The 8,899-nt window shown below is 43.6% G+C and overlaps 1 protein-coding gene across 1 annotated transcript in view; it reads left to right on the top strand.

Annotated features, from left to right (window-relative positions):
• Nucleotides 1–1,549: 1,549 nt before the first annotated feature.
• TMEM50B (transmembrane protein 50B) overlaps nt 1,550–8,899 on the top strand; it is a 34,527-nt gene continuing 27,177 nt past the window's right edge. The window contains exon 1 of the mRNA XM_019626946.1: nt 1,550–1,691. The gene's annotated coding sequence lies outside the window, so the exon portion shown is untranslated. The remainder of the gene's footprint in view (nt 1,692–8,899) is intronic.

Raw genomic sequence — 8,899 nt, forward strand, 5'->3', positions numbered from 1 at the left:
GAAAACAAAAAGATATTTACATTACGATTCATAACAGTAGCAAAATTACAGTTATAGAGTAGCAACGAAAATAATTTTATGGTTGGGAGTCACCACAACATGAGGAACTGTATTAAGGGGTCGCGGCATTTAGGAAGGTTGAGAACCGCTGTCTTAGACCATGAGGTGATATTGGGAATGGAACCTGATATCTTGCAAATGCCCATATATTTGAAAGCATAAATAAATCTATGTGTGACTCTCTTGGCTGGAGCAAGGAGGCTGGATCTTTCTCCATGAAGTGCCACACCACTTCTAGACTAACTTTGCACTTGTTACACATAAGAAGTTTATTTATTTATTTTTTTGCTTAAGCCCCTGTTATTTTGTGATTCTTTAGCCCTGCTACTCCCAGTCAAACTTAATCCCAATACAATAACCAAAACAGAAGCAAAATTTAAGAACTTATTTTTAAAAAGCCAACCTTTATAGGTCAGTAATTTAACCAGCTTTGGGGCTGCACATATTTCAAAAGTAATTTATTCAGCAAATATTTATTGAGCACCTATATCCCAGCACATGTATAAGGATGATGGATAAAGTAACTATAAATGTATTATTTGCCAACTGACAAAATATAAAGGATGAAAATGAGAACTGAGGGAAAGTGGAAAAATAAGAAAAAGTAGGGATTGTTCCTCTTACATGTATAGTAAGACCTATAGAAGTAACAGGAGTATAAGGATAGCATTTTGTGATAACTCGGGACACAGAACCTTTTATTGCATTATTTACCTCAGGTAAAAATTTTTTTAGATTCCCATTGAAAATACCCGGACTTACACAATGTCTTTTCCTCAGACAACTAAATGGTGTTTTATATTCTGTAGGAAATTTAGACGGGGCTTTCAAAGGCTGTTGAAATGATGCTGAAAATTCAAGATGCAGTGTCTTTAAAGGAGACAGTAGGAAGGGACTTGACTATTAGAAAGCTACAAATCTGGGTGGATGGCCGGGAAAAGTATCATGACAGTTTCAGAAGACCGGTTGTACTGTGTCGGTAACCTCGAGTTACAGTACTAGTTAGTAGCTTTGGACGAGTAACTTCACCTTTCCAGGCCTCCATTTCCAGGCCTCCATTTTTGAGTGGCGGGGATTAAGGAAGGGCGTCTCTACAAACCTTAAATTCCGGAGAGCCCTCCTGGAGCACCTGCCCTACTCTGAGCGGCTCGCGGCCAACGTCGCTGGGCCTGCAGGCAAAGGCAAAGCGAGCACCTGCCGTCTGGGTCTTGGGCTCCCCCCGCACGTGATCTCACCGATGCTGCGCTTGAAGTCCGCGAGCAGAAACGCTGCGGTGGGAGGCGCGTCATAGCCGCCCAGAAGCCCATTGGAGGGGCCAGGTCTACGCGGCAAATCGCATCGCGCGGGGTCTGGCTGGCGTCCCGCAGAACTGCAGCGCCTTCGCCCTGCATCCTGGAGACTCGCCCCGCCCTCCCAGACCCGCCCCGCCCCCAGCCGGCCACTTGCTGTGCGCCGATTGGTTGCTGCGGTGCGCACGGCGCTGCTCCCCGCCCCATCGGCGCTCTAGCCGGGCACCAGCCCTCTTTTCCCGGCTCCTGGCTGAGGTGTAGCGGGGTTCGCCGGCCCAGCTGCGGCGCAGCCTCCTCCTCTGTGCGTTCCTCGGGGGTTGGCGTGGGCGTCGGGGGAGCCGGGTGAGTGCTGTCGGCCGGTCCCCCGGGCGCGCTAGGGGAGGCGGTCCCGACCGGCCCGGCCTGGCCTGCGAAGTACGGTGGCGCCCGGTGGAGCGGGTCAGCGGAACGCGCGGGAGGCCTGCGGGATGGGGGCCTCCGCCGTCCCCTCCTGCCCAGCTCCAGTCTCCTCTGGCGGACCGTGGCCGAGACGCGCCCTGATCTGCTCTAGGCTGGGGCGGGTCTCACTGCAGCGTTATCTCGCCGTCGGATTGCTTCACTGGGAGGTCTGGGAAGGTTTCTGTCTGGAGACTGTCAGCTTCCCGGGGAGACCGGCAGCGGGGAGAGATGGTGTGAGGCTCGCGCGGGGTGCCGGGGAGCGCCTCAAGTACTTCGTCGTCTCTCGCGATTGCTCTGAACCAGTGCTGGGAACGTTGCCAGCGTTTTGTGGAGTTTTCCGACTCGGTCCGTACGGGAGTCAGGTGCAGAGGTGGGAAGAGGAAATGGAAGAGGATCAGCATTCTTTTGAGAATGAATCATAAAGTGTTGAGTGTCCTTTTAGATAAGTAGCAGCAGAGAATTGCCACTACTAGCAGCGGTAGTTGTGCTGGGCAAGACCATTTTGGTTTTTAACCAATAGGTTGGCTTCCGAGTTAATTACTGGGAGGTGCTTCATCTGAAAGGTAAATATATGACCTTTTTAAAGCCAAAGCAGCGGTGAGATCGACTTCGCTTTCACAGTGGTAGAGCCGTGCGTGTGGGTGCGCGCGCACACCGAGGTGCGTTTCAAGCCTCCGATTGGAATGAATGCAATCGTTACGCTTCTCGTTTTCTTTTTTTGGAATGTCCACCTGTTCTCTCAGACACTTCACTTACCTGTACTAAATTCCCCTTCTTCACAGTTCCCGAGGCTCTTACACCCAGGCTTGGCACACTTCTGTTATCTTCGGTCACTTATTTGTCTTCTTTCAAACCTGCATAGGTTTCAGACGTAGAACAAAGGTTAAACATTTTTTACCCCGATAGTGTTGCAAACTCTTCTTAAAATGAAAATAAATAAGTTATCTTGAATATTGAGGCCCGCTGGAAAAGCAGGCTTATTGAGAGAGGGGGAGGATGTAGCTTTCCCCTTCCGGAGACATGCCTTCCCCACCCCCATCTTCTGCCCACTAGGATTACCGCAGCCTGAATTGGCTGGTCTTGCCTGAATTCACTTCTGGATTCCAAGGCAAATCATTTATCATTTTATTTTTATTTGCTTCTTCTTATTGATTACAGTAATTTATTCAGGTAATTTTTTTAAGATTACAGAAGAATATTAAGTAAAAATTTCATACAGCACAGAAGTATATCAAGTGAAAAGTCAGAATCTCTTACTTCTTCACTTTGCATCCTTTACATCCTGAATTCCACTCCCTAGAAGGGGATCATGTCATAATACTGTTGGGGAACTGGTTTAATGTAAGGACACTTTTTTGTACCAGTACTGTGGACCTCATTTTTAAAATGCTGTGTAGTATGCCATCGTTTGGACGTACTCATATATATATATATATATATATATATATATGTATATATTATATATATATAGTCCCTTTATTGATGGACATTTTGGTTGTTCCTGGGTTGTAGCCATTAAAAGTCTTGCTGCATAAAAATCATCTTGGCATTATAGAATGTTTCAAGTAAGTAATTTAAACAGATGAATGTACTTCAGCATAAATATAACACTCTTTTCACCAGGATTCTTTTTATAACTTAGAGGATTTTATAATTTAAAGGCAGTAGATGATTCTGTTTGATTTGAATACATTTCTTAGACGCTGTGTGTCCTTTTATATTCAGAGATTGGATCAAGAAAATTTTGAGGACCAGGTTAAATACGGGTGAATTTATTAACCTTGTTACCATTCAGTGGTGTTGACTATAAAGTTATATTGACTCATTTGATTGGCTTGGCAGGAATGAATAGAGAGTGCCTTCAGGAAGAGAAAACGTGAACAGACATATTTTGTGTAATACCATCTGGTGGTAATCCCCTAGAATATCCAACAGTAACAGAAATTCTTGTTCTCTTTTTAAATAAGTTCACTTTATTGCAACATGTATCTCAGGTACAAGAAATTGTGTAAGACATATATGTATATTTAAAGAATACTGTTGCGATGATCATCATTGTATCTACCACCAGATTAAGAAACAAAACATTTACATCTTTCGTCCAGAGGTAGCCTCTCTTTTTTTTTTTTAAGATTTTTATTGTGGAATTGGAGGAGGGGAACAGACAAGTTCTTTTTGTTCTTTAGTCTAGTTGTGGAGGATGTGGCTTCACTGGCCCATGTTGGTATTGTCATTGAGCTCTTCCCGGGTGAGGCAGTCGCTCGCTGGCTATTGGACGCCCGCTTACTGCGGCTCACGGCAGCTCATGAAAGCTCATGCTGGCTGCTGGCCTGCCCCATTGCAACCTACACCTTCCCAGCAACTCACAGCAGCCCAGCTCTATGTCGAGCTGTTGTTCACTATCTTAGCTGTAGAGGGCGCAGCGTCACTGGCCCACATGTGGGATTTGAATCGGGGCCCTGCTGCTCAGAGCTGGCATCCCAAGCCAACTCCTAACCAACGCGCCACTCAGCCGGCCCAGTAGCCTCTATCATGATTTCTTGTTAATCTTTCTCTCGCTTTTTAAAAGAAGCTTTATACATAAATGTATAAATACACACATATATTTACAGATATATACATAAAAGTACACACACACACAAACACATCCTAAACAATATATTTGGTTTTGAATGAATAGTGTTAAAAACAAAATTTTCCATCAAACAGATAGCATCTTTCAAAGTTTTATTTAACTGTTATTGACAGTGCCACAAAGAGCTGGTTTTAAGAAGATTTAAGGAATAGACATTTATGTAGTCCATAGGGAAAGGAATGTCTCAATAAAATAGCTAATGTTCCACAGGGCAGCAAAACCATTGCTTTGGGATTAATGTTTTTTCTGCAGGCTGTAAAATCATAACATCATACAGATTTCTGCAGTTTAATTCAAACCTTACAGGATTATAAACTGTGCATTTATTAACAGTGGATTTTTCATTAAATAGACTATGATAATAAAGTTCTTTCCCCTCGAGTACAGATGAGATCCAAACAGGCTTCATAAAAAATGCTAGCGCTTTCTAAATTTGAGATTAAAACTTTGTTTCATAATTTTAAGCACAAACCTGACTATGTAAAAAAAGGACAATATCGTCACTATCAGGAAAAGATGACCAGAAAAGAATGACTTCAGCTTTCCTGTTTACAGGGGCCCTTTCTGAGGAAGTCATTGGGCAGGGATCTGAGAGGGTCCTGGGAAACGGGGTTCACCACAGTCATGGTATCTAGTGTGTCCAAGTACTGGAAGGACAGCAGAAATACCATCAGAGGGAATGGGCTGCTCTGTATTTCTGCTGCTTGGCTCACCATGGCCTGCCTGCAGTTAGCAGGGTAGGTGAGAGCAGAACCCTTCTGTAAGGGAAGTGAATGTCTCCTGTTGATGCATGCTGCAGGGCTTGGAAGAAGAGCAGGAACCGCATCAGCATATGACCAAGATCAAGCCAAGCCCAGCTGAGTACTGACAGGAATCTGGGCCAGGTTCAGGGGCACTCAGCCCTCTGGTTAAGAAGCTGGTATAGCAGCTGGGACATAATCTGTCTCGGTTTCTTGTTATCCTGCTTCAGTCTGGCCTGGTTATCCTTCTTGTCTGGGGCACAGCTGGCCTCTCCTCAGCTCTCCTGTGTCAGATTTTTCCTGTATCCTCTTTTATTGATTTCCTTTCTCTGGTGGTGCTCAAATTCCAGCAGCTTCTTGACAAAAAGAGTAACACTTTTTGGAGATCTTGCCTGTCTTAAATATGTTTTGATTCTATCCTCATACTTGATTGATGCTTTGGCTGTTAATAGAATTTTATCTTATTTTTTAAGATTTTATTGGGGAATTGGGGGAGGGAACAGCGTTGGGGAATCAGGGAAGGGGAACAGACAAGTTGCTGTCCTTTTGTTCTTCAGCCTAGTTGTGGAGGACGTCGTTTCACTGGCACATGTTGGTATTATCATTGCACTCTTCCCGGGTGAGGCAGATTGGTTGCTGGCCATTGGATCGCCACTCACAGCAGCTGCCGGCCACTCACGGTAGCTCATGGCAGCCCACTGCAGCAGGGACTGCAGCTTACGCCATTGCAGGCGACTCACGGCAGCCCAGCTCTAGGTCTAGCTGTTTGTTCACCATCTTAGCTGTAGAGGGCGCAGTGTCACTGGCCTATGTGGGATCCGAACCAGCATCCCTGCTGCTCAGAGCTCACGCTCCTAAGCCAACTCTTAACCAACGAGCCACTTGGCCAGCCCTGTTAGTAGAATTTTAATTGGAAATAATTTTCCTTCAAAGTTTTAAAGTTACTGCTCCATTGCCATCCTGCTTCCAGTGTTCCTGTTGAGAATTCCGAGCTATTATGATTCCCAATCCTTTGTATGTGACCTGTCTTTTTTTCCTCTCTGCAAATTTATGGAATCTACAGTTTGACCCCAGTGTTTTAAAATTTTAAATGATGTGTCTTAGTGTGGACTTACTTGTTTTTCCCTCCATTAGGTTGAGTATTTGATGGGCCCTTTAAAACCTTTATTTTTTGGGAAATTTTTTTGAGATATTTTATTATTTTCTCCTATTTTCTCTGCAGCCTCTCTTTTGGAATACCTGATATTTGCATGTGAATCTTTTAAAGGTCTTCTAATTTTTTTATCTGTTTTCTTGTTTTCCATCTGGCTACTTACTGCTAGATTTTAACTTGTATTTCTCAACCCTTCTATTTGGATGTTTTTAAAAAATTGCCACAATCATGTTTTTAATTTCCAGAGTTTGTTTTTTTAGTCTAACTGTTTCTTAGGATAGCATCCTATTGTTTAATAGATGAAATATGCTCTCTTATCTTTGAGGTTATAATGATTTGTTTTAAGTTACCTTTCTCTGCCTAGTTTTCCACCTTCCTATGTGGAAGGAAAGGATTCGCCTGCCAGTTTCCTGAGCTAGAACAGAGGAACAGCAGTCCCTTGCTGTCCAGTTTTCAGTATGATTCTTACATCTTCCGTTGTGCCTGGCATCCCCAGTCCAGAGCACAAGGAATAGGGGACAAAGTCTCAGACTTCTGCTGGGATATGGAAGAAGTAGTTGCCAGCCCCATGAAGAGAAGAGAGACCGTATCTGGGGGCCTGATTCTTCTAACTGCTGTCCCAAGTCTTTACTGCATTGGTTGTCAGCTTTTCCAGCTGCTGGCTTGGAAATTCAAGCTTGGGTGTGCTGAGTCAGTTACTGTTGTCCATCTGCATTCTAGCTTTCAAAATTTTATTGTCTCCTTTACTGTTCTCCATATCATTAGGAGTTTATGACACTTTAAAAACTTTTACTGTACTTTTAGTGAACTTTCAGGAGGGAGCTAAATGAGATGCTGACGTACACTCTGCCATCTTCACCCAGAAATGGTGATAGTTTTTCCTGACCAAAGAGTAATAACTTTACTGCCAGGAGCAGAGTGCCCTCTGCAAAGTAGTCATATGTATGTGAAGCATCTTTTTGGTCCGTAGTTGACAGTATTGAGTAATCACATGGGCTGGACACTGCTATTTTTATAAATTCTCACTTTCTGAGGGATGTGTTTTCATCACCCCAGTTTACATACCAGAAGACCACAGCCTAGGTACATTTAAAGCTTGAACAGTGCCATGCACATAGCAGCTGTTCCATGAAGAGTAGTAGAATGGATGAATGAACCTGGCCAAGTAGGCACAGCTGGGGAGAGACTGAATGTGGGAGTGCGCCAGGCCAGGGCCACCGCCAAAGCCTATACCTTTACCTGCGTCTGTGGTGGCAGATGCTGGAAGATGCTAACTGGGGCTTTGAGGTGTCCACTTCCTTTGAGCCCTTTAAAAATATTCTTACTGTAGGCCTTTGCTTTCTTAGTACTGCTTGCCAGGAGAGCTCCTTTTCCCCTTTTGGTTTGGAAGCTGTGACCCTGGGGCTGTTTTCTCTGAAATGGGGAGTAGGGCACTTACTGAGCAATCCCAGAGGATGTGAACATACCTCAGCAGGGCTCCTGCTGGGCACTCTGGGTAAGGATGGCCTTAGAGGGTGAGTGGAATTTTGCCATGGCTGCATCAGCCCTTGGATCGTGTAGCAGTCATCTACACTTAGGTGGCAATTCATGGTAGCATGCCTTTGTGTTTTTCAACTTTTTGTTTCAAAAAATTTTAACTAAACAGAAAAGTTGAACAGTAGATTCAGCAATTTAACGTGTTGCCCTATTTGCTTTATTCTTTTTTTCTTTACTTTAGCCATTGGATGATAATGTTGCTGACATTGACACTCCCATCCCTAAATAAGCATGTTTCTCCTAACACTATGGCCATACTCTTTACATAACCACAATTCTATCATTATCACATCCAAGAAAATAATCCTGTATTGTCCTCTAATATCTGACCTGTATTCAGATTTTTCCAACTGGCCCAGACTGCCTTAAACTTTTTTTTTTAAACCAGGATCAATAAGGTTTACCCATTTCACTTGGTTTGTTAATTGTATATTTTGACATCGATGAAATTAATGATAAAATCCTTTGAAGTTCCTAGTTCCTATTGCTCTTGGAGACGGTCTCATTACTGGACAGATGGTGATGCTCAGAATCTTAGCAATGGAAGAGACCCTTGAAGTAATTCCGTTCAGTAATTTCCAAACTTGGCCGATCATTAGGTTCACCTGGAGAGTTTTGAAAAATAGATAACCTAGCATTACTCTTGACTTTCTGATCATGGGGGAAGGGGGGAGTCCGAATCACTTTGTGTTTTTTTTTGTTTTGTTTTTTTCTTAAAATCCCCGAGTTACTTTGAAGTTAGCTTGGCACTGGCCCATGTACCTATGTATGGGAATCACTGATTTAGTCCATCCTGCTCATAGGCCAGTGTCACAACAGCTGCAGAATGTCTGAGGCAGTACTAGAAGGAGATTTCCCGTGTTCATTTTTTCTAGACATTATTTGAATACCATTTGTCAAACTGCTCATGAAAGCATTTACACTAATTTTGCCTAGAGAAGGAAATGTTTGATGTGTTTCCTGAAGGTTAAAATGGTAGTTTGTCTATAGCTAAGAGATGAAAGGGGCATTCCAAGGAGATTTTTATACATACATACATACATACATA

Source organism: Hipposideros armiger, unplaced genomic scaffold (assembly GCF_001890085.2).
Source record: "Hipposideros armiger isolate ML-2016 unplaced genomic scaffold, ASM189008v1 scaffold_695, whole genome shotgun sequence".
NCBI lineage: Eukaryota > Metazoa > Chordata > Mammalia > Chiroptera > Hipposideridae > Hipposideros > Hipposideros armiger.